This window comes from Zophobas morio, unplaced genomic scaffold (genome assembly GCF_036711695.1).
Source record: "Zophobas morio isolate AGI-343-1 ecotype UQ-CSIRO unplaced genomic scaffold, CSIRO_AGI_Zmor_V1 ptg000012l, whole genome shotgun sequence".
Taxonomy (NCBI): domain Eukaryota; kingdom Metazoa; phylum Arthropoda; class Insecta; order Coleoptera; family Tenebrionidae; genus Zophobas; species Zophobas morio.
Genome location: NW_026972117.1, coordinates 4,591,434 through 4,614,228, shown reverse-complemented (window position 1 = coordinate 4,614,228; position 22,795 = coordinate 4,591,434). Strand labels below are relative to the sequence as shown.

Sequence of the window (22,795 nt, the reverse complement as noted above, 5' to 3'; positions counted from 1 at the left end):
ACGCCTGCAATTGTTACAACAAAACTGGTTGAATTACGGTATGAATTACTGCCACAGCCTCCGCATTCGCCAGATTTAGCACCATGCGACTTTTATCTATTTCCAAATCTGAAGAAATGGCTTTAACGAAGACGGTTTATTTCAAACGGCGACGTAATCAATGAAACTGAAGCTTATTTTACAGAATTTGATAAGTCGTATTTTTTATTTTTTAAGAGACTAAAAAAAGTTCGGTGGAGGGAGTGTAAAGAGTTAAAAGGAAATTATATTGAGAAATAAACACACAAAATAAAAGCCCAACCCACCCGCCCTCTCTTTTCTTAGAGGGTATCTCATTTGTCAAAATCACTTTTCTTAGCAGGTACTAGCCCCGCCCACCCACCCCTCTTTTTTTTTGGAAGGTATGTCGTTTGCCAAAATCACTCTTATTTTAGCAGGAACTAGACCCATCCACGCACTCTATCTTTTCAGAGGGTATGTCAATTGCCAAAATCAGTTTTATCTTAGCAAGTACTAGCCCCACCCACCCGCCCTCTGTTTTCTTGGAAGGTATGTGATATACCAAAATCAGTTTTATCTTAGCAAGTACTATTTAATTATTGTTTAATGATTTATTTTGCCATTTCAATATATAACATAGTACTTGCTAAGATAAGACTGATTTTGGCAAATCACATACCTTCCAAGAAAACAGAGGGCGGGTGGGCGGGGCTAGTACTTGCTAATGTAAGAGGGATTTTGGCAAATAACATATCTTCTAAGAAAATAGAGGGTGGGTGGGCGGGGCTAGTATTTACTAAAAAAAAAACTGATTTTAGCAAATAACATACCTCCTAAGAAAAAGAGAGAGGGTGGCGTGGCTAATACTTGCTGAAATAAGACAATTTCTGGCAAATGACATACTCTTTAAGAAAATAGAGGGTGGGTGGGTGGGCGGGGCTAGTATTTTATAAGATAAATCTGCGATTAATACCTACTCTATAAAACTAGAAACTCAATGTTTTTCTCTGAAATAAAGCCATTTGGAACGGTTTCGAATTTTTTGGAAATTTTGGGGATTTTCCCCGCAGTTCTCAGTTATTTGAAGACAAATTGTCAAAAATCTTTTAGATTCGTAATGTGCGAAAAATTATCTATAAGCCAACTGTTTTCTGTTGAGTCTGATCGTCTTTTAACTGTTTCAGACAAAAAATTTTTGGAAATTAGGAAAAACGTTTCTCATTTTTCTCACTAATTTTCGGAAATAGTTGAAAAATAGTCGAAAATATCAAAAGTGCGAAAATCAGTTTTATGTTATCAAATACTAGCCCCATCCACCCACCCTCTCTTTTCTTCGAGGGTATGTCATTTGCCAACATCAGCCTTATCTTAGCAGGTACTAGTCTCGCCCACCCACCCTCTTTTTTCAGAGGGTATGACATTTGCCAAAATCAGTTTTATCTTAGCAAGTACTGATGACTAACTTTGACAAAAAATGATCCAAATTTGGAAACATTACGAGCTTACTTATTGTCTTCCCAGTTTAAAGTGGTTTTTATGATAGGTCCATTGTGACGAAGTTGATGATGCGGACAATGGAGTAAATACCTAGCCATACATAAGAAAGTTTCTTGCAGGGCCGTACTTTGTTATCCATCGTGGGGTAATAGTGAGGTGATTATGTTGATTATCTTGTCATAAAAACCACTTTAAACTGGGAAGACAATATATGCACAAAGCAGGAATTTTGAATATCTTCTCTAGTGTTTAGTTGGTTATGCTTTAATGGATTTTTCTTTTGTTGGTTACTGTACAGAAGGGTTAATCCGCTATTTTCCAGGCACTCGGTATATTCGTCTCTTCAAACTAAACGGATCGAGTATCCTGTCCAAAAATTTGCTTATAAAATTAGAAATCTCCTAGGAATCGAATGCTTCAAACCGCAATGCGAAATCTTGTGCCGTTGTGGTTAATCTCATTAAATTTTCAAAAACCTGTATTTTAACTCATAAAGAAATCTACATTTGTTTATAGAACTATTGGAGGATGAGGGCGTAGGTGTCCACCACACGTTTTACTTTCTAGCTGCGATAAAGAGGAACTCATAGAATTGACGATTGTTGTGAGGTGGCCAAAATTCGTTTCGATAACACTAGTTTACAAGGTTTTATATCCAAAGACAAAAATAGCTGAATCTAAAGGATTTGGGTTCGGGAAATTCAAATCTGAAAGCAGAAAAAATCTATCACGTCAGGTTTTTGAGATATTTATATAAACATACCCCGTATTTCTTTTCTTTTATACAACTCTTGTAACATTTTTATTTTTAAATATATATGAACATATAGTTCTTTGAGCAAATTTGTATCATTTTAAAAGATCATTTACGTTTATAAATAACATGAGTGTCAATTTTTCAAGCTACTAGATTGTCATCAATGTTTTATTTAAAATTTTTCAAGTATTGATTTTAGAATAATTGGTTGCTTTTGATTTTTCTACGGGAAGTGATAATAAAAATGTGAGGTTGGCCTCACAAAGATCTTTTAAAATGATACAAATTTGCTCCAAGAAATACAGGTTTATCTTTAAGAATAAATAAGTTACAGGGGTTGTATCAAATAAAAGCAACATCCAGTATATATTATAAACATTATGACTGAAAATTAAAAATTATAAACAGCAGCTTTTCTTTTATTGACAGTACTGACAGTTTCCCTTATAATAGACCAACAGTAACACATTTTCGTCCCAAAATCCTTGATACCTTCTTTTTAAGCATATGTGAACAGGTCTTGCTTTAGGTACTATAATTTTACCATAAACGTAACAAAACTGATTTGCACTTACTTTGCGCGATCTCGAAGACATTTTTATGTGACAATGATGTATTAACATGAATCAGTTTGACACTAACGTGAAGGTAAGAGCAAAGTTCATTAATTTTGATTTATGAAAAAACCTGACGTGATAAGGATAATCCGTTTTTGGATTTGTTATCAGTAAGTAATTTAGAAGTAAAAAATATTTTTTTTATTTTTGGATACGAAAAAAAGTTTAAATTTGTAAACTAGTGTAATCGGAGGTAGACTAGAGTCTTGGAAATCGTGAAGATTGACTTTATGTTTCCAAATACCCTCGTTAAATTGCTCAAGATTATTGCTTGTCTAAAATCTATTATTTATTATTTTATTATTTTTGGATTTTTTTATTTTTCAATTTTCGAATTTTTCGTTTTCCAATATTTCGATTTTGATTTTAATAAATGTATATATATTTTTATATTTCTTTCCTTCAGTTATTAGATTTTTCAATTTTTCGCACTTTCAGTTTTCTTTTATAGACAAATTACAGGTACTATTTTTAAATTACCATTCATTTTCATGTGAATTTTCATTATGAAAGAATAATTTGAATTATTTAACCTATTTTATAATAGAAAATGTGTTCATCCGTCTTTGATTCATAGAACCTTTGGTTCCTTCAGTTCGGAGAGTCGGCCAGGATTGTAAATTATTATCATTGCCGTAATTCTAAACTGCTTAGTGAAGTTCACTATTCCCCGGACTCTACTATAAGCGTAATGGTCTACGACAAGAAGGACAAAAGTCAACTAGCTTTACTATAGCATTCAAACCACATTATGTATCCTTAAGTTTGGCTTTTGTGTGTCGACTGTACCTTATTTAAGACAGTCGATTCGCGTAACCGAAGTCAAAACAACCCTTCCCGAAGTTCACCGTTTAATGCTTAGCAAGTTTCCATCCTGGCCGCTGTAAACTCCCAATTTAAGAAATCGATATCCCGTTGTCGGTAAGCAAGAAAATAATAATGTCGTATCGCGAATAAAATTTGCGGCTAGAAAAGCTTACGGAGCGTCGAAACGGGGTGCTACAATCCCGCGGAGGGTGAGGATAAACATTTTTATCAGCTACTTTGTATTCATAGGTTAGTGCGATGTCATAATTCTGTCTACACAATCGATATCCTCGCCTTATCAGGAAATGAGCAGTTCGACACGCGGACTTTAATTAAGTCGAGTCGTCGTATTGTGTCAATATTTTCCCGTCGTCGAGAGGGCGTAGAGTGCACTGTAATTGCCTCACGTCTGTCGGCTTGTCTTTGATGTATCCGCCATCTTGTGTGTACACGTTGGATGAAACTTACATGAGCTTCTGGTTACCCTTTGCACCGACATTGGTTCTCTGTGTGCTTTGCGCGTCCTATGTGTTTATGAGGAAGTTGCTGCTTGCTACGGTTCTTGTGTACAGACCTCGAGTTAGAGACGAAATGTTTACCCCGATCAACCCGTGTTCCGGCCCTAGACGAGATATTGGATCTCCCTGAATATGTTTGGATGAAAAGTTTTACAATTTGCTTTGGAAGAACACGGGCGCGACTGAGAGATGCTAGTTTCTGTGAAAATATGCAGCTTAACGGAAAGCTTGCTGGAAGTTTTTCTCCAAAGTGGAATTTTAAGCAAAGATTTTTAAAATTTTTCGATTGTTCAGTTTTTCGAAAAAAGATTGTTAGAATTCTGCAAAGTTGCTCGCCTTAAAAAAAATTCTCCATTTTTCACACGATGTGTAAAAAAAGTTCGGCCATATCAAATAACAAGAATTTCGGCATTTACATGCTGAATGTTTTTTGCCGACGAACCAGTAGTAAAAATTCTGGCGTCTGGTCGTTGACCAGAAGTAGCTAATTTCTCCGCGGTATCGAAAAATTTTAATTCCTCTCCGTCCTCCGTCATCCATAATATATCTGAGGCATTTTTTCTTCGGCAGACGAAAATCGTTTGTCCTCAACATAGCTCCCATAATGATCGTCATCAATTAAAGAGGTTCGGTTTTCGGGATTTATCTGAATGTTCTCGTCGAGTGAGTGGCACCAAGGACAGAAATATCGACACATCGGTTACCCTCGTTAACGCCAGCTGACTAATGGCGGAAGCATTAGCACTATCAGCTACTAAATAAGGCGATCACGGCGTATAATAGGCACTTTTCCGGTCTGTCCCTCTTCCCATTATTTTATTGTATCACCACTCTGCTGGTTTAGTTTACAGTAATTAAATTAGATGGTCACTAGTAGGTATACGACATCTGCAAAATGGAATACAGAAGTTAATGGCATGTTATCTAAATGGACGAATTGATTACTCTAACTGGTTTATTTACAGGCTGCTGCCATTAAAAATACGTTGGAAATTGAGACGCATCCGGCGAATCTTTCTTCTTCGATATTTTAACCTAGTAAGTGGAAAGTTATTTTTTTAGCAGTTTTTACTTCGCCATGTAACTCTGCATGAATGCATGAAATGCAGGATAAAAAATATAAGGATGGAAGTAGTTCCAAATTTTCGCTCACTTAGGAAGACGACATTCTAGACTTAATTTCTGCGCTAAAATCAAAGAGACTGTTTTTTCCCCAAAGCTACAAAATGGCTCTAATCCTCAGTAACTGTTGTCAAATCGTTATCTGATTTATGGCCTATAAGGATCCTCCCAGCGTTATCAAAAATTCTTGAGAAAGTTATTTATAAACAGGTTTACAATTACATTACTGCTGAGGGCATACTGACAGAAGATCAATCTGGTTTTCGTTCAGGCTTTAGTATAACCTCTATTTTAGCCATCACACTGGATGATTTTATAGACTATATTGATAAAAACTATACATCTGTTGCTACCTTCCTAGATTTCTCTAAGGCCTTTGATACGCTGGATCATGATCAACCATACGCCAAACTGTAGTATCATGGCTCTGATGTAACTGCGACAATTTTTTTTGTTATTAAAGACTGTAGATCAGCTTTTGCCAAATCTCTGTTCATTCTCTTCAATTTGATATTAAAAAACTGTTATATTGTTAACTGTGTTTTCAATCAATTTAAAACGTCATGCAAATAAATGCAAACTAATGTATTTTGCACCTAATTTGTTGTTATTCCTTAATTGTTTTCTGTAATACATCAGAAGGTTCCAGAAATCGGGACGTCGAAAACCTTAAACCAGTAAATTTGACATTTTAATTTGACATCAGTTTCAGCGCCGTCTCCGTTCCCAGTCTTTCTCTCTTGACCAAGGTGCTATCTAAACGACATCTTCCGCTGTTTGCATATGACTTTGTGATGCTAATGCTCGGACTACACCTGTACGTGGAACTATCGTCTGCTCTACATAATAATACAGTGTCTTAAGATCTGGATGACCATAGTTCTGCCAAGCCACCGGTCGAGACGAGATGCATCTTGTTATTGTACACATGTCGTTTAGATATGCGCTCTTAATAAGAGACAATTGTGTGTTTTGTGTTGGTGGGCTGGTTTTATTACTATGCTACTGGTTATACGTGATGTTTTACAAAGAATCTCACAATCTCTAGTCGGTAGAGATGGTTTTTATGGTCGCCAGTGGACACATGCCCGGAATAATGACGTAATAATATATTAAGATCTTACGGGGCTTATTCATATTTATGGGATGGAAATCAGGGGATAAATCATTATTAAGTATTTTGTTAAAGGTTCCTGGTGGGTTACGTATGGTAACGTAAGGAAACGTTGGGATTGGGTTCGTCGTGTTGAGTGTAGTTGGATAAAGCGAAAAATCGTACCAATGCATTCTTTATTTCATGCAGCCTAGTTGCATTGCGGTGACAGGCCGCAGATATATTTTAATTTTAATAATGTCAATATTGTCAGTGCACGTTGTTTTGTCGCCGCAGGGAATTGCATATTTTATCAAATATATACAAATAAATGCAATAAATCACGTTTTAGATATTGAAATATATAAAACAAATACATGCAATATCGTTCTTTTGATTATTACATGTTTTTCATCAACTAGCACAATTTCGGGTAAGTGGGACTAAAATTTAATTCCGTTGGTAGGTTTAAACTGATAGTGTAACTTTTTATAGACAAAAATTAACAAGTACTTGGTTATTCGAAGTGAAGTGTGAAGGATCACCATTTCGATATGTTATTTAAGCATGAAATTCCAAATATTCTGGTGTCTTTTCAGAAAGTGATTTTCATTAATTTAGAGCTACATCTTTAAACGCACATAAGCCAAACAGTTCGCATCTATTATTTCTGTTTAAATTTTTAATATAGTAGTTCTAACGGAGTGTCAACAACATCTAAATGTAGATTTTTCCTCCATAATTCAGTTTTAGCACTCGTTACTTATGAGCTTCCTCACGCTCAGTGCTTTTCTTGCTCCTTCGCCCCACGTTTTAATCGGTCTTGGTTCCTTCTTTTTTTCTTCTTATTGTCCTCTGTGATTGTTTCTTTAACGTTAGCTATTTTTAATGTTCATTCATTTGCTACTCTTTGTCTATTCGAGATTCCACATCTCCTAAGGACATTTATCTCGACTGCTCATATTTTCATTTTATCAGCTTCTGCCAGCTTTCATGCTTCTGTTCTGTTCTTTATAAGACTTGTCCCAGAAATTTTTGCACCATATTTAAATTCTGCTGTTAAAATTGTTTAACCGACATTTCAATTAAATAAAATATATATGCTACAGTAGGTCATGATCTACACATCTGTCATTAGTCTTTTTGTTTTAATCAGTCAGTTCTCAAAATGCGGTCAAAAATAGTTGACGTAAGACAAGGAATTTTCCAAATATGGTTGGCACATCCTCAAAAATCTTTAAATTTAATAGCGAAAGTGACTAATACGACGCAGTGGACAGTAAAAAACCAAGAAGTGGCCGACCACCAGGAACAACCAACAAAAATTTGGAAAATAAAGTGCTAACATACATCAAGAAGCACCCATCAGTTTCACTAAAAGATTTATCAAAAAAATTCAAAACAAGTAAGACAACGGTTGAAAGAATTAAGAAAAGAAATAGTATTAGATCCTATAAAAAACAAAAAATATCAAAAGAACAGAAATTTGTACAAGTTGCTTGTGGAAAAGAAGATTGTTGTGCTTATTGTAATGGACGACGAATCCTATTTTAAATATGACTTTACCACGCTTGCCGGTCCACAGTTTTCTAGCGCAGTGGATAAAACTGATGTCAGCGACAAAGAAAAATATATTTTTTGGGAAAAATTTTGCCGCAAAGTTCTTATTTGGCAAGCAATCTGCCAATCTAGCAAGAGAAGCAGGGCTTTCTTTGCTGAAGGCACCATCGACACTGATGTTTATGTTCAAGCTCGATTACTACCTTCTTTAAGAGCTCACCCAGGTTCTACTATCTTTTGGCCAGACCTAGCTACTCCGCATTACTCACAAATAGCGAAGAATTGGTTTGCGGAGAACAGAGTCGAATATCCAGACAAAGAAAATAATCCCCCAAACTCACCTGAACTCCGACCTATTGAAAGATATTGGGCTCTAGTTGAGGGGGTTCTTAGAAAAGAAGAAAAATGCGCCAAAAATTTTGAATTCTTCAAAAAATTGTGGTTGATTGGAGGTAAAAAAGTTGAAAAAAGTTCAGGTAAAAGTGGTCTCCTTTTAGAGATAAAAATTATTAAAATTTCTGTTCAAATTCGTTGTATGTATGTACGCCTCTGATAAAGAGATCATCTCTCGTTTCTATAGCACCATTTAGTGTTGACATAAGTTTTATTGTTACAGTTGCTATGATTTACTAAAATAAATTAATTTTACCTATTTATCCTTCAGTAGCGTCTAAAAAGGTTGGATAAGGGTTAATTTTTCCCTTACAATTTTGATAACACAAAATAAGTTTTTCAGACTTGTTAGACTTGGCAAAATACTGTCAATTTTTTTGTACGTACCTTTCAATAACTGCCTGTATAATTTTGACTTTTTTTTCCAAAAATCTGGATATTTCTAATAAAAACTCAACACAAATTTCTAAAATATACGTGTAGGATTACGTTGTTTTATACAATTTACTTTATTTATGAAAAAACTGAAAAACCACGACAATAAAAAAACACTAGAAATGATTTTATCAGATCGTAGAAATAAATAAAGTGGTTTAAAGAGCTCATCAACTAAATGATGGCGTGCCCCAAGGAGCAGTCCTAGCCCGATACTGCTCCTGATATATGTCAACGATCTACCTAAGAACGCAACATTCTCGATGTGTTGTCTATTTGTTGATGCCACTTCTTTTCTATAAAAAAAAGGAAAAGAAGAGTTAGAAGGTAGCTCCAAACTGGAAGATAGCTATGAAAATGTCAAGATTTGGATTAACACTAACAAAATGAAGATAAACGCGGAAAAGGCAAAGACAATAAGCCGAATTGGTTTCGAATTGTAACGTGTGATCAAAAATAAAACACATCTAGTTACGACTAGATGCGCGAAAGTTTTTTGAACGTATAGCGTAGCTAACATCGTCCACTGCACATCTGTCAGTGGCAAACTCGTTCTGTCACTTTTGGCATTGCTCTCCTTTATAGAGAATTACTCTAATTATTGTTAGACGTTAGTCACTGCCCAACGAGAGTGAGAAAATGAAACCCCAAAGATAACATATTTTGCAAATTTCCACAGTGCTATTATGCTATGGAGAGCATCACCAGAAGCTAATTAATGATGCAAAAAAAGCTATGAGAATACTCTGAAACCTCAATATAGTTGCACAACATTTTCATTGAAAATAGAAACTCTATAGAAAAAACAGTGACCAACATGATCAACAAGAAATCGGTATGCTATACCCCTCTTCATAGATTAAAGAAACCCCAGACTTACGTCAAGTTATTTAAGATACATACTTCCAAAAAACACTCAAATTTTGTCTTCTTTAATTTTCAAGTACGGAATAAAAAACTAGTCCTTGGAAAGTACCTTTCATTCGACACCACAATTTTTTGATCATAAATTTCTGTAATTTGTATTAGTTTTGCGTAAAGTAAATGACCCATATTTCACTGAGGTGATGATTTTACGAATTGTTTTATGTAAAAAGTGCAACATTTAATAAATTCAAATAACTTGCCCTAATGAAAATGATATAATTTCATCAATTTCTGTCATTCAAATAATTTTATCGCGTCATCAATAACAACTATCAAATGTATATTCATTACATTTGTGACAGGGCTTCCTGGGTGAATAAGACCTAAAAGCCGTTTCGTGTATGACCCATTGCAGGTCTTTATGACAGTTTACACGTCCCAGCAGTGGTTGGCATCGACAGGTAGAGTCAAACGTTCGCAACACCATTATCGTAGATGTTATCGGCGAGGATGATGTCGCCGGACCCATGTCCCAGGTCGCGCCCAGCAAATATACATCTCCGGGCTGGTGGAGGCGGTTGTTTTCAGCCGCTGATGCGATATCACAAGAATGATAATCCTTGAATGGGCGAGACGTAACGAGCGCTACTGGTCCCATCCGTCACCGGACCACCAGGTAGTCGACCATAAAATTATACTAAATCGTGCGTCCGTCTGGGACCCATTCATGACAATATATGGGAATCCGTGTAGATGTGGGGCTATTGTTAACGGATTACCACGTGGTGCTACCAGTCTTGTATAAGATCCTTTTCTCTCGGCTATTTCCTATATTTTTTATGGTTTATGCATCACTTACTCTAGATGTTTTACAAGAAATCACACATGAGAACGGAAAAACATTATATCGTGATAATCAGCGCCACAATAGCTGGGATGTTTTCGAATAACGCAACTGGTATAGAAGTGATAAAGGTGTAACAGGATTGTTACTGTTATATCTAAACGGCTCGAAACATAAAAACTGATTCGCGATCTTCCTTTCTATTATATATTTTTTTATTAAAACGTTGTCGGATTTGTCGAAAGTGTGAAGATTACTTCTGGCTGATACATTTTAAGCAAGTTGTACGGAAGTTTCGCCAAACCAAAATAATATTAATCGCGACAGATCTGCTTTTCGGCCGCGGAAAAGACAAGCATACATTAGAAAATTTTTAGATAATGGGAAAACAAAAGAGAAACGTTTTCCACGTCGCCTCGACAATGTAGGTCTTCACAGGAAAATGCACGCGAATTAGCACAACGCCCGAATCTAAGATCTAACAACTGGCTCTACATAAATACATTATAAACAGCTCCTTCTCCTGTACCTTCGAACACAACGTTTTTATTGTTTCGCATGATAATTTTTAAAATATGCAGCTCCTTTATTAGACTGTTTTGTATTCAAAAGTACGAGAAATTTAGATAATCACGTCCGCGACAGTTTTATGCCGAACAACAACCATACCACGTCAGGACTGTCACATAAAAAGAAGGATTTGTTAACAACATAACAACTATAAAGCGCTGACCTTCCTGATTTCTAAAACGCAAAATTGTGCTAATTTATTATTTTCGCTTCCCGAGCGATAGCCGAAGGAAGTTATTACAATTATGTTTGATAAAAACGCCCTACTTTGTCCGCAAACGTGCCCCAGTGTTTAAATAGTCCACGCTGTATATAATTTTGTGTGTACGAGTTGTCCTAACGAATTCCAAATTGTGCGATTTATCCAAGAGATGACATGATGATCTTAGAAATTTTACATCATCGTTACATCATTGTTTATCCATCCCTTCTAGAAAATTGATGATGTCATTAAAAAAAAATATAGAATGAATGTTGTTGTTTATCCATCCATTTAATCAAAACGGGAAGGACAGGTGAAAACGCCGACATAGAGCCAGAAATGGTGAAATTCATTGGAGAGAACAGCAAGAAGAATATAAGCAAAAGGGTACACTAAGAATACATGAAGCAAAAAGAACCACAAAGAGGAAAAAGGGAGACCAAAGAAGATCTGGAATCACCAAATATGGAGTATGAGTATGTCGGGAAAAACAAGACCTTCATTTTTTATAAACTAGAAGTCATAAATAATTATTTGTCCTTGTGGATGTTTAATATGTTCGCTGTGGACCAATCTAATTATTTTTTTATTGGCACTACTAACGGTGTTTCCTTAATTGCTCAATACTGTTTCAGAATCATAAAGGATAGTATCACTTTCCTTGAATCAGTGCGCAAGTAATTTGTACATATGTAGCAGAAAAAATACTGGAGCAATTATCGACCCTTGGGGTACACCATGAAAAATTTCTGTTATTTGTGAAAATGAAAAAGTTTGCCGTTTGATTGTTTAAATAATTTATTATACGATTAATGTTATATTATAAAATATTTTAGTATTCTTTACGAAATGAATGATGTCATACATCTGCGTCGAAAGTATTCTGTATGTGTTTCAAACGCAGGAGAGGTTCGAAGTAGGTAGGTTTAAGTTTTTTTTAATAAAAAATTGTTCAAAAATCATTTAAACAGAACTTTCGGCGTCCCTAAAGTATACCCTTTTGAGTAATAAGATGGGATAAGCTCTATAAGTTAAAACCAGTGGCGTAAATAACACTTGTGTCGTAGGGGCGCAACTTCCAAGAGAACGCGATCCGTACAAGTGTGGACAATATGAAATGTATTTAAAGCAGATAAATGAAGACCGAAAAACTGAAAAATCTAAATTTCAAAAAACAAGAAATCGAAGAATCAAAAAATCTAAAATAAAGAAAAAAATAAATAAAAACTGTAGAAACTGAAAAATCGAAAAATCGTAACATCCAAACGTCGAAAAACTGGAAAAAAGAAAAACCAAAAAGTCGATAAACCCAGAAATTGAAAAGTTGAGAATTCGAAATAGACCAAAATCGAAAAACCGAAAAACTAAAAAATTGAAAAAATTAAAAAATCGAAAAAACCAGGAAACGGTAGAATCTAAAAATCGAAATCTCCATAAATCGGGATATCGAAAATTAAATATTCGAAAACGTAAAAACAGAAAATTTAAAAAATCGAAAATTAAAAAAACTGAAAATGAAAAAATCAAGACATTAAAACGAAAAATTGAAGAATCGAAATATTGTTAAATGTAGAAACAACGAAAAATCGAGAAATCAAAAAATTGAGAAATCGAAATAACCCAAAATCGAAAAACCGAAAAATTTCAATGAAAAACGTGAATAATTGCATAATAGAAAAATCCAAAAATCGAGACATCGAAACATGATCGAGAAATTGAAAAATTGAAAATTTAAAAAATCGAAAAACCTGAAAACTAAAAAAAATGAAGATTTGAAAAACTGAGAAATCGATAAATCAAGGACACGAAACATCGAAAAATCGTTGGGAACATAAAAATTCTAAAATCGAGAAATCGAAAAATCGGAAATTTAGAAATGCGAAAAATCGAAAAATCAAAAAATTTAAAAATTTAAAAATTGGAGAATCGAAAAATCGAATACTCGAAAAATTGAAGAATCGTAAAACTGAAACATGAATATAAAAATTGAAAATTCCTGAAACTAAAGAATCGAAAATTTGAAAAATCCCAGAATTCAAACATCGAAAAGTTGAGAAATTGAAAGTTGAAAAATCGAGATTCAAAAATTGAAAATTCGAAAAATCAAAGAATCGAAATCTGGAAAAATCCCTAAACTGAAACATCGGAATATTAAAAAATCCAAAAATGTAAAAATTGAAGAACTGGAGAATCATAAGAAATATGTAGGTATCGGAAAATTGAGAAACTGAAAAATAAAAACATTTGAAAATTCATGAAATTGAAGAATCGAAAATTTGAAAAATCCCAATACTGAAATATCGATAAATTGAAAATCGAGAACTTGAAAAATTGAAAAACTGAGAAATTGAAGAATCAGAAAATTAAATTCCTAAACTGAAACATCGGAACAGTAAAAATGGAAAATTTATAAAATCGAAGGATCTAAATATTAAAAAATGTAGAAATTGAAAAACCGCAAAGTCGAAACAACGAAAAACCGAGAAATCGAATTCGCCAAAAAACGAAAAACTGAAAAATTGCAAAATTAAAAAAATTGAGAAAAATGAACAATCGAAAAACCGAAACATCGAAATCTCGAAAAATCGAACTACCAAAAAATTGCAAAATCTAAATTAAAAATTCGAAAATGTGAAAAATATAAAAATCTAAAATTTGAAAATTCGAAAACTAGAAAAATAGCAAAATCCACGTACTGGAAAATCGAAAAATCTTAAATTCGACAAAAAATATCGCACAATTGAATAACAGAAAAGGTGAAAAAACGAGACATCGAAGCATAAAAAAATCGAGACATTGAAAAATCGAAAAATGGAAAAATTAAAAACCTAAAAAATCGAAAAAATTAAGAATTGAAAAACTAAAAAATTTATAAATCAAGAAGTCGAAACATCAAAAACTCAATCGGAAAATCAAAAAATCTAAAAGTCAAAAAATCGAGAAATCGAAAACTCGAACATTTAGAAACGCCAAAAATTAAAAAATCGAAAAATTGGAGAATCATAAGATTCATAAGACTAAAACATGCATTGAAAAATTGAGAAACTGAAAAATAAAAACATTTAAAAATTTATGAAATTGAAGAATCGAAAATTTGAAAAATCCCAATACTGAAATATCGAAAACTTGAAAATCGAGAAATTGAAAGACTGAAAAATTGAGAAATTGAAGAATCAGAAAACTGAAAAATCACAGAACTGAAACATAGGGAAACTGAGAAATCGAAAGTTGAAAAATCGGAAAATCGAGAAATCGAAAATTCGAAAACTAAAAAATCGAAATATCGGAAAATCGAAGAATCGAAATCTTGAAAATTCCCTAAACTGAAACATCGGAACATTAAAAAATCGAAAAATTGAATTGTTACATAATTTTGATGTTTTCCAAAAATTTCGATGTTTTGAGGTTTAGTATAAAAATTCAAAACGGAATCATAAACTACAAGTTTGGAACTATGTTAATTTTTAATATTTAAGTAACATTTATTCGACAATCATGAGCAGGTAAATTTTGATTAACGGTTTACCATACGCGATCTAAATGATCTGATACGACACCTGGTGTCAAAAATGTGCACTACTCAGGAGCATAGTGAAAGATGTAAATACTGTTGGTTGTACAGTGAAATTTCGTTGTTTTATGTTAAACCAACAAAATTAAATAAGTTGGTCCCAGTATTCCTGAAAAAATGACTGTTAACAATACAAATTGTTGTGTTTTTCGCTGCCATAGCAAAAACAATAGAAACAGTGGGCTCTCTTTTCATAAATTCCCCATAAAAAACAAGTCATTTGTTTAAATGTTATGAACAGGTAAGTATTCATATCAACAGTAAATTTAGTTTAATCAGTATTTAACTAAATTGTTTTTGATTATCAGTATAATATGTATATATATATTATATTTTTAGGTTAGGAATCAGGGAAAAAAATGGACAGATATAAGACTTGGATGGTAAATATGGGAAAACCAGCAACAAAGCACATGAAAGTGTGTTCACTACATTGCAATCAGGATGATTTCATATTGAGGATTTGATTTGAGGACCCAGGTGGGTTAGTTAGCTTCGTGCTTGCCCACTACACCTTGGGTCGTGGGTTCGATTCCCGCCTTGCCTTTTGGCTGTTGTGTATGTCATGTTTCCTGTAATTGGGCCTCCAGCTTGTTAGAGACATCATAGGATAAAATAAATAAAAATAAAAATATTACCTGGTAAGTACAGATTTGTGTAAATGTTGTTAATGTATAATAGACAATAAATGAAATATTGTAGATGTAAGTATCATTACTAAAGAATTACTACCTAGAAGGCCCAAAAATCGAGACTTTAAAGCAGTCAGAAGTACAACAATGAGAAAATCTGAAGGTTACATAATTTCAAGTACAGATAGTACTGATGTAAATTGCTTCGACAGCAGTCAGTTACATCAAAAAACTGTTTCAAGTATGTATACATTTGATGATATTTAAAAAACACAGATTATTTTCTAGCATTAGAAATGGAAACCGTGCAGGCTTTGTTACATTTACAAAATTCACAAAAAAAGGATAAAAATATTCAAGTGACAAGTGGAGATTTAGTGGCACCTTTTATAAGTACACTTAAATCTGATAATGATTTAAATACAATGGCTGGAATACCATCCTTTCTGTTATTTAATGCTATTGTTGCAAATTGTGAGATGTTTGGAAAATTCTGTAATAAACATAAATTAAACTTGAAAGAACGTGTTCTGTTAACTTTTATGAAACTGAAAAATACATTTTCTTATGCTGTTTTAGCAGTTTTGTTTAAAACGGTGACAGCAATAACCTGTAATATTATTCATGCTTTATTATTTTATTATTATGCATTATTCCACTCATACATAGTATGAAATGAACACTTAATTTAAAAAACAATAATCGCTATAATTAATAAAGTTTTCACAGAAGTTTTAACACCACATGATTTAGCATGTGTTCACTTAAAAAGTTAAACAAAGGGTTAATAAAATGAGAACTACAAAAAAAACTGACACAAACAACGAAACAGGCTGTAAACTGAACAAATCCACTACAAAAACGCTCGATTTATTAACACAACACACTTTTTTCACACGATGGACACTTAAGACTTGCCATAAAGGATACGTCAAATATGCCTTAGAGCGGCCATGTTGCAGTTAACAGTGGCGCCCCCAACGGTCATTTAGTTCGCGTATGCCTCCGATAACGATGACGTCATTCCATTGTTGGTGGAGGATGATCAGACAAACTTGATGATCAGACAAACTTTGGTAAGAATTTTACGATCTATTCCTAACATACATATAAAATTTGACAACAATCGGTCCGGCAATTTCGGATATTATCTGTCTAATAAAAACTGACAGAGGCGGTGGACAGACAGACATATAGACAGAAGGAAACGGGAAACCTATTTCTTCGTAGGTACTCTAGGGGTTCTGAAACGTCAAGAAAATATGAAAGTAGCAAGTCGCTCCATGCACTCGATTACAATACTTCCCTACCCTACGTTCGAGATGTAAAAAGCGGCGTAAAGCATTCCAATGTGCTTAAAGTAAGTCTGAGTACGAATAACCAGTTAAATTTAGCCTCTTGCTTCTGATCAGATAAACAGAGGTTCGGCAGTGAATTTTCTCGTGTGCTAAAGAAAAAAAAAAGTCAATAAACACTTATTTGCGCGAAAGTGTCGTAATTTCGCAAACGTCGTTATGTCATCTGTCAAAACACGTCCCTGCGTCGTTATTTTTATTTCTCGCCTCTCGTTCGGATCCGCGATCTCTCCTTTGAGGGATCAGAAATCAATATCTCCGAGTGTGAAATATTCAAAGTCCCGGAAATGAGCGTCGACTATATATCGCAAATGGATTTCATCATCTGCAATCTACATTTCAACAAACCCCGCAATGTAAACATTGAAAAATACTCGAGGTGAATGTAATATTAGATCGAGGGAAAGCTCGAAGTGATTTGGTCCGCGATCCCGGAATCTCCCGGACCAATTGGGTTCCTCATCTCGCGGGATTTGAGGTCGCGGCTCCTCGAACCAATATCGCATTACACACCGCTTTCGGCCTCTTACAAAAATATACGTTAAATTTTATAGGCGTTTATGCGTAAGCACTCGGAATGAAGGAAATAAACGACTGAGTAAAACGAAAATAAAAAAGTTCTATTGCAAATCCAGTGGGTCGCGTTCCTGCTTCCTCCGACATCTCATTTGACTGCATGAAGCCGTACTTGATACTGGTGCGCGTATCATGAAATATTCATCAGCAACCTAACACTCTCAACTATATTAAAAATCCCAAATAAGTTGGCGGCTCCTGCGGTGATGAGCTGGTGCAGGGTCGGACCCCCGCGGAGGCCGCATCGATTCACACCTATATACCACTCGTGTGATGGAACGGAATTACGTCGTCTTGTTACCACCACGGGGAATTTTAATTTATTCATATACGATTTTTCATCATACAACTATGGCTTATTTGCATACCCCTGAAAATTGACCAAGTAGAAAACTTACAGACATTACAACTGTATTGATCCATATTTTGATCATTTGTCACTTGGACATTCTTTGTATAAATGAACCTAACTCAACTTGGTGATGGTTTTATGTAGAAAACGTGAACTTTGGAATTGAAACTTAACCGTAGTAGTAATTGATTGTTGTTTTAAAGCACTTGTGATAACGAGTGATAAAAAACCTCCAGTAGTTTGACAATTTTGACAAGCAGAGTTTACGCTAATACCCTTTATTGATTTTCCGTTTGTCTCTCTTTTTCACAACTAACCAACGAGCAAACTTTCTATTCTTGGTGCCATGGTTTACAGTTACAACACAAAGTCTTTCTGGTTCAGAGTTATTATCGGAATGGGGTTAAAGTTGATGGTAAATGGACTTATTCTTTGCAGGACTGCATGGAGGAATTTCGCATTGAATTCCCAAATATTGCTATCGACTACATGCAATTTAAAAAAAACTTGGATCGAACTATAAAACTCGCAGAAACTGGTAGCCTTTTTGGAAAAACGAACTTCTGAAGTTATTGCTCATGCTAAAAAAATAATGGAAGAAACACTAAAAACCTCAATGCGTCAATTACATGAGCAGATTAATGTTTCTGCTGGAACTACCCACAAACTTTTACGCAAAGATTTGGAAGTCTGTCTTTACCGCATCACAGCAGTGCAAGTAACACTTACCATTGGACTCTTCAAGAAGATTAGAATTTTGCAATTGGTTTGTGAATATGAACAACAACAGACAATTGGCGCAAAAAATATTTTTTAGTGATGAAACATGGTTTCATCTCAATGGATACACAAACTCACAAAATATGAGAATTTGGAGTCATGAAAACCCACATGAATTTATTGAAGAACCATTGCAGCCTCAAAAACATGGTATGTCGGCAGCAGTTACTCAAAGACGAATCATTGGACCAATATTCTTTCGAGGTAAACTATAAAAAAATTATCTATAACGGTTTTTACTCTCATTTTTTATTTGATACGCTAAATGCTGCTAGATATCGAAATGAAGTTCTAAAGCTCTTTGTCAACCAGTTACACGATGATGAATTGCAGAACGGATTCTTTCAAAAAGATGGACCTCCGATTCACTGTACAACGGACAACTTAAATTTCTTAAGAAACTTCTTTGATGACCCCATAATTAGTCAAAATACAGAAATTTCCTATGGTTTGACAACTTGTGATTTTTTCTTGTGGTCTCATCTTAAAAACACAATTTTTCAAACGCCGGTTCTAATCTGGAGGACTTGCAAAGAATTGAACAAAAATGCCTGTAGATTAATAACAATCCCATTATGTTAGAAAAAAAATGTTTTCAGAAATTTTGAGAGGGAGAAGTCCTCAAAAAAGTGACACCCAAAAACAGGGAACGTCTTCTGAACTATTATTGCAGATCGGTACAACGATGCATCGTATGCCAAGGAGTCTCTTACATGAAATAAAAATAATAAAGAGATATATTTTGATTAAAAATTTACTATGGCTGCAATAACTTCAAAACGTCTGTAAGATTTCAAGGCATTCGGTTTTGCAGTTCTTGATTTAATCAATAAAATAAATTCAGTCATTAAATTTATATAAGCAAATCGAAAAATCTGAACGCAAATGCAATAACTTCAAAAGTGTGCGGTATACTTATTGAACGATAAAAAAAGCAAAATAAGAATGAGAAATGATACTGCAAACAAAACTTAGGAGGCAGTTCTTTGTGCAGGTACTGCCTGGCTGCAAGTCATAAATTACTGGAACGCCCGCAAGTGGCTAATTTTGCATTTTGCACAATCTCGAGATCACATGTGTCAATAAACGGTCAGTCGAAGACGAAATCGTATTTTTGTAAAAACCAAATTAAAAAGAAATAAATTTTATTTTCCGTTACATTTAGGCCAATCATCGATCGTAAATTTGAATTTCAGCGGAGACATACTTCAAAAAGGAAAAGAAAAATTAATGGCAACTTGAAGAATTTTTTAAATGAACACCCGTTATATTTGCATTTACATCGACACAATATGTCAAAAAAAGTGAGGTTATAACCAAAATACCAAATGGCGTGACGCAAACTTGAAACACAAACAACTGAACGAAACACGAAAATCCAAACGAGAGATGTGACAGATAAAAATTCCAGTAGCGTTTCGTTCGTTATATGTATTATATTTATGGAGAAATAGAGTCTAGCTTACATTTTTTTTGTTCATTTTTTTTTTCTAAAAGAACAAATTATTGTGTTACCTGGAAAATGTCTTGTATGTGTCACTTCTTTATAATATAAAACAGCATAATCAATCAGGTCCGTACTGCTGCTCATTGGACACAAAGTAGTGTAAGGACCTAGTGTGACAACCGGGCCAACTGTTGTTAAATATTAAATGTATTTTGGGAATATTGTGTAAACGGTAAAACGTTAACCAAAATTTTTCTAATCATTCCGATCAACAATTTGATGACGTCACGTCAATATTTTGCTTAGTAATTAATACTATTCAAATTATGAATACGCCTTAATTTTTAATTAGAATTACATATTTCACAAAATTGTTTATGTAATACTAAGGTGGTGATTTGAGGAGTTGAATTTGACCAATTTGAACTCTGCGGCGTGAGTTTGAATTCCATCATCGGCGTCGTTTTTTTTAAGACACTAATTTTTTTTGTCTTAATGTCGCACGTGATCCTGACTTAAATAAATTTAAAGTGGCTGTTTTGCATGTGGTCTACTTATGAGCTTATGTCAGAATTTCAATAAGCACATTTTTTTATGGTGGCAGACAGGTTTATTTTTAATTTTTTTGGCAGTATTTTTTTCTAAAAACTGAAATAACAAATCGGTTCTAATATTAAAATTACACAAGCACAATCAAATCAAATCGTCCTGCATGTATAGTTTAGGAAATATCGTTGTACCCTATAAAATTTTATTGATAATAACGAGGCGGACAGTAGTACAATGGAAAGAAATATTTATGGCTCACACCAGTCCACCCGAATTTCTCGGAGAACATTTACCAGGTATTAATTGTATGCACAGGGTCGGACTTCCGCTGTTTTAGAAATTTAAGATCTGCGGATTACCGCCACGCGACAACTTTAAGTTGTAAATATCTTTTGGTATTGTACTACTGTCCGTCTCCTTATTGTCAATAAAATTTTATAGGGTACAACGATATTTCTTAAACTATATATTAGAGCGGATTCTTCAATTCCCTAATAATATTTGAATTTTAATGTAAATATGTAATGACAACATCTACGAATTTTAGAGAAATTAAGCTGATTGTTTTTGAAATGATAAAAAATATTAGAAAGTCTACAAAGATCCACAGAAAGTTACTATATTGCTTCTAAGGTATTTCGTAAAATTTTGTCTATTTTTTATTTGAAAATTCACAAATACAACTTTAAAAATTCATGTTTGAGATCAAATTTGGAGGGAATGCACAGATAAATTCTGTTTATCAGGTTGCCGTGCTCGTGATAACCTTAAAGTGAGTACGAAATTTCAAAGTGAAGTTCTGTTATACATATAATTTATTTGGTAAAATTTTGAGATGATCAAATTTTGGTGACGATAAATAACCACGTTTTGATTAACGTTTTACATTCTATATGATAATTGTAAAATATGATCAAAACACCAAAGAATTTAATTATGCGGAGTAGGTATATATTTAAAAATGTAAAAAAAGAAAAGCTCTTCTTTTTGTTCTTTTGTCCTGATGCAACATAAAGCATTCACAGTCCTCTTTTCTCAACCGGATTTAGGACCATCCATGGTTGAGTTAAAAGAGAAAAGTTAGAGAACTTGAGGAAAAGCTTACTAAGCGAATGGTGGAACGATAAAAAAAGATAAAGGAAAGAGAATGTGAATACGCAAACAGAAATTTTTTGAGCAGAATTGGACCATGTTAACCAAAAACGTACTAAGCGACAAAATTGCAATCTGAGTAATACTAGAGTAAACTTTCATTAAAAACTAAAAATTTGTATTAATGTCTGAATAAAATTTTTGCCTTAAGAATACATGACTTTATGAATGTAGTCTATTTTGTTAATGGCATCAAAAACACCCAGTCCTTTACAGTTTTAAAGAAGCATTTTGGCGCTTGGTTCTTTTTTGAGAAAACCATGATATTAAATTTATTATTCCGTAAAAAGGCACTAAGTAATTTTTTGAAAAATATTATATATTTATATTAATTTAACGACCTGCCATAAAAAGGAACATATGCCATGAAACAAAAACAAAAATGATTAAGTTAAATTTGTTTCCCCTAATTCGAAATCGATATCATTGGAAAAACCCTCCACATAAATTCACAGTTTATTCCCCGTAAGTTTTTGTAAAAGAGTTTTGCATCCTCGGGAATAATCTGCCAACTTTTTATACGGTATTGCTTTTCCGTTGGGCCATAATCTAGACAATTTTCCAAAATTTTTAGAAGTCTTTTCCCTTTATGCATCAAAGCTTCATTGTAGATCTCATTTTCCTGATTACTTTTCATAAAAATAAAAAGCGGGTTATCTTTAGTAAGTTTAATCACTCTTGTTTTCAAGCATCTAATTTTTTGTTCATGTATGTCTTCTATTTGTGACACTAGACTCTAAATCAGCTTCACTACAAAAATGTTCTTTCTGCATATACTAAACAATAAGTAGATTTTTCTTTTTACCATTTAAAATAATATTGGCGTAATATACTAAACTTAATGACTCCAAAATCTTTGTCATTTGGTAAAAAACTATGTTCCGAAACAAAAAATTTCAAATAAATCGTTTGGTAAGTAGAATGTTGCTATAAAATTGATTTTAGCATGAATACAGTTTTTATATTACTATTTTGACGCCCACAAGAGTCAGACCACAGAGGCAGTTCTGTTATATCCTTTTTGGTAAAATTTTCAGTAGGTATTCTTAACACAAGATCCCACTTTCATGCGCCACGACCTATTTTCTTTTTTTCCAAA

General features: G+C 33.7%; 1 long non-coding RNA gene across 1 annotated transcript; it reads left to right on the top strand.

Annotated features, from left to right (window-relative positions):
* The first annotated feature begins 14,817 nt into the window (after positions 1-14,817).
* LOC135128289 (uncharacterized) lies at positions 14,818-16,063 on the top strand. The gene is made up of 4 exons (XR_010280362.1): positions 14,818-15,094; positions 15,193-15,494; positions 15,556-15,726; positions 15,774-16,063. It is a non-coding gene; the product is annotated as an uncharacterized LOC135128289 (long non-coding RNA).
* Positions 16,064-22,795: the final 6,732 nt, after the last annotated feature.